The 4561-nt window shown below is 30.4% G+C and overlaps 1 non-coding gene across 1 annotated transcript; it reads right to left on the reverse strand.

Annotated features, from left to right (window-relative positions):
- Positions 1–348: 348 nt before the first annotated feature.
- Positions 349–422, reverse strand: TRNAN-GUU (transfer RNA asparagine (anticodon GUU)). Its single transcript has one exon. It is a non-coding gene; the product is annotated as a tRNA-Asn (tRNA).
- Between the last annotated feature and the right edge of the window lie 4139 nt (positions 423–4561).

The following is a 4561-nucleotide window of genomic DNA, read 5'->3' on the forward strand; positions in this document are numbered from 1 at the left end:
TTAGGAAAAGAAGACGTTTTTTGTTTTTAATAATTTTTGTTTTTTAGAAAAAAACCATTTTTTGTTTTTTTAGGAGAAAAAAGCCGCTTATAATCTAATTTAATTAATTTTTTCATCATTGTTATTAATCAATTTTAATTTTTTTAGGAAAAAAATCCGGTTTTTGTTTTTCATCATTGTTATTGAGAGAAAATCTGATGTTCCCATTTCGGTGTCCCATTCCATGTCTCTCTCATAAAAAGTGGTCATTTTTAATCATGTGGGTGGGGACAACAGATTTTCTCCCATTGTTATTAATCAATTTTAATTTTTTTAAGGAAAAAAAGTCGTTTTTTGTGGAAAAAAAATCGCTAGAAGGAGGGGTCGAACCTCCGACCTTGTGGTTAACAGCCACACGCTCTAACCAACTGAGCTATTCCAGCTGAATGTGCCTTTAATTTAAGAAATTATTATTAAACTCATAAAATATTAAATATATTTTTCCCTAAACTCAAAATTTGTTTTATCCAATTGTAATTTCCCCCTTGAATCAACATATGATATTGAATTTTATTATTTTTTCTATCATTGTTTTTAGAGATAAGATACCAAAGTAGGTTTAACATTTTTGGGAAAGTATCAATTTAGGCTCCACGCACAAAATAACACTAATGCAGGTTTAACGTTTAAAAAAGAGTTACAATTTAGGCTCGATAATGAAATGTGACACACAATTTATATTAATCCGTTAAGTTCATGTTTATCTCTCCATGTACAATTGAAAAATCTTAACAGAGTAATATGAATGACATGTCACGTTTCGTTATCAAGACCTAAACTAGTACCATTTTTTTTAAACGTTAAGCTTATATTGATGTTATTTTATACATGTAGCCTAAATTGATACTTTCCCAAAAACTTTAGGCCTATTTTGGTACCTTATCCCTTGTTTTTATCTAATTATAATTTTTTTCCTTAATATTATTATCTAATTTAATTATTTTTTCATCATTGTTATTAATTAATTTTAATTTTTTCTTTCAATCAAAATATCGATATATATATTCAATCTATAAAGAATAATATACTTGTTTAGGGGTTTTAATTCAAGAAATTACCATTGAATTTATACAAAATTAAATATGTCAATGATTTTCACATTAGACGTTTTTAATTTTTTAGTCAACATATTAAAATGAAAAGTTTTATCATGTTGGAGGTCAATTTTTTTTTACCCAACTTTGGCAAGTTAGACTAAAAAAAATTACCCCGATGTAAAATTCTGGCGCCGCCACTGTCTATATAATTAATTAATTTTATATTTATTAAATCTAAATTTGTGAAACAAGAAGGAGTATGAGAGTTGGTAGTAGGAAAGTCGGGATTTAAAACCAAGAGAGGGAAAATATAAGAACTTATATAAAAAATATAAAATTTATTCTGATTTTTATTTATTTACAAATTTCACAATCTTTGAAATTGAATTTAAAACACCAACATTTTAACAAATTGACTTGTCTAAATATGACAACTCGACTTTAAATTTCAAATTGAAAATAGTTAAAAACTAAATTAACGGTAGCATTCAAGTCATCCAAATTAAGAATTCGATAAAAATATTTATGGAGATATTTAAAGTAAAAGTTAAAAGAACAACTATGATTTCAAAATTTTCAGAATTCAATGAGTCGTAGATTAACTCGTGCTAGGTAGTCCTACAAATACATAATTAATAATTCTCATGCCAATATTTTATAATCTCAAAGGGGAATTCAAATTTTTCAAAAAATAAAAAATTTATGAATAAATATCGCAATCCCATAAATACATTCAACACTCTCAATTATAAATAGCAATCCAAATTTAATAGAACCCAATAGAACAATATAGCAAGGGAATTGTAAATCTACAATTAAAATTGCAAAATTAAATTACAAAAAGGGGTTAGTATTTACATAGAATCAAAACACAAACCGTATGCCAAAACGTAAAATCAAAATCGAAATAATATATTAGACGTAAAAAAAGACAATTTCGAAAGCTATGTGAAATACTAATTAGGAAGATATGATGATTTTGGAAGAAGAAATTGAAGTTTTATTGTATTAAGGTTAAAAAGAACGTGCAGTAAAAAAGAATAAAATGGTAAAATAAGGGTGACAATTTTATCTGATAGAAATTAATAGTCAAAATTATATATAATAGATTTATTTATTTAAAAAAAACTAAGAGATACAATTTTCCCCTTACATGTGATATCGTCTAGGTCCTCTAAAATGAGGGACCGCCCGATCTAACTCAAAATTATTTTTGCATAAACTTTTGAAGCTTGGACATATGAAGCATTATCACTTCAATATCAACCCAACTAACACTTTGTTCATTTTGTATGGCTTTTTCAAGTCGCACACTTTTACGAACTGCTTAATTGTTTTGCAACATGCTCATGTGCACACAATTACAATAATATTTTTTTTTATCAGTTATTAAGAAATCACGATGCAAATAGTTTAGTCAAATCAAATTGACTAAACTTATTGTAACAAATGTAGATAAACCCGATATAGATAATGTTTTAGTAACATTCTAGGTGCTTGCTCATTATAGATGCATTGATCAACACATAGTTAACTGAGTATTTGTAACGGTGTTTCTATTTAGCCCATGACAAAAAGGCAAATCTATCACACAGTAAAATGAATTTTTTGAAAATTGAGAACATCTTAAATTTCGCATGTACGTTATACTTCTACTCGTTGTATCAGCAATGCATTCTTTTCTCTCCATTCCAAGCACTCGAGATTCCAAATTCTATAGTTACGAATCCCACCATGAGAGATGTATACATGAATCATATTTTCCAAAGCTTTTACTCCATATATTTTACAATATGTTTTTCTCGGGTAAATTATAGCCATGGCCACTAAAATTTACTCATTTTCACGGTATGACCATTAAACTTTAAAACGTAACATAAAAACCACTCAAATTTACACTTTCTAACATTATGTCCTCTAAACTTCAATCAACGCCTCAAAATAACCGTTGTCAGTCTCAAAATAAAAATTCCAAGAATTGATGATATTTTAATCCATTTTAATTCTTTAAATTTTTTGTTTTGATGTCATTTAAGTGTTGTTTGGTTAAAAGAGATAAAGTGAATTTTTAGAGTGAGAAAGATTCAGAAATGGTGATTTTGGAAAATAAAAATTGTGGTTTCATGCAATTTTTTTTATTCTAAACAACTTTAATTATTGAACATTTCCATTTTGAGGTCGTTAACAGTCATTTTGAGGCGTTGGTTAAAGTTTAGTGGCCGTAATGTTAGAAAGGTAAAGTTGAGTGACTTTTATGTTATGTTTTGAAATTTAGTGACTATACTGTAAAAATGAGTAAAATTAATTGGCAATAATTTACCCTATTTTTCTCATCCGAACCTTCATTGTTTCTCCTATTTCTTTCGATTCTATTGTTGCGTGTTCATAGAATCATATTCTCTTCTCGTCTCTCTTCTCATTGCAAACGGTTTATTAATTAAGGTTACAAGTAATTTTTTTGGTTACATATATGTTCATTGGTTTGTATATTTGGATTAGTCATTGAGTTTTTGTTGTGTTTGATATAGTTTTTTCCCTATTGATAACATCTAAAACACATAGCTCTCAAGAGTGACTTAAGGAGCTTACAGAAAGAAGAATGAATTGAAGGATAAGAGATGAAATGTTACATATTCAAGGAGATACAAAAACTACATTAAGTAGCTCTCAAGGAGATTTTTACTGCCATTCGATGCATATGCAACATAAGATACTTTATCAACTGGTTTGACATCTGGATATTTTGTTAAGAAACTCTGCATGAAACTGATAATCATAAATTTTACGATCATCAGTTTCATATAGAGTTTCCTAGTGATGATCCGCGAAGCCAAACCGGGCCGAATCATAAACACGGGCCCAACCTATACTTAGGCCCATGGTTCAAGATCAAATGGGCTCCTAATAAAGGAAATGGGTAAAGTGGATAACCGCCCCGAAATCCTAACAGGACATTAAACCTCCCACTCAAACAAACGAAACCACGTTGGTGGCCACGTAAGGGACGTGGCATAGAAAGAGTAACCGCCCTCGGCGGTTACCTAGAGATACTTATAAAAGAGACATGAAAGGAAATGGAGAGGTAAGTTGACATTTTTCCCCTCAACACTATTATCAATCTACTAGCCTTCCACATAAAACTGACTTGATCGTCGGAGAGTTTTCCCGGAGATCCTGTCTCCGGTTTTGTTTTGCAGGTAACTACGACGAGGACCATCGAATTAAATCTGACAAGTTATCATTGGTGCGGTGAAGGTGGACCTTTTTTACCAACATCTGGGTAAAGGTACACAAAGAACATGTCAGAACCATCACGAACGACCGGAGTTACAACCAGATCAACTAGTATGAACTCAAGAGGTCCACGGACTGTGAATTCGCAGCCTGTGGTACCCAGCTCGTCGAATCCTTCGGGACAGTTGAGTCCATTATTGGAGGTCCAAGTGCAAACCGAGAGGGAGATGTCCAATAGCGATTTCGTACAG

This window comes from Euphorbia lathyris, chromosome 2, assembly GCF_963576675.1.
Source record: "Euphorbia lathyris chromosome 2, ddEupLath1.1, whole genome shotgun sequence".
Classification (NCBI taxonomy): Eukaryota; Viridiplantae; Streptophyta; class Magnoliopsida; order Malpighiales; family Euphorbiaceae; genus Euphorbia; species Euphorbia lathyris.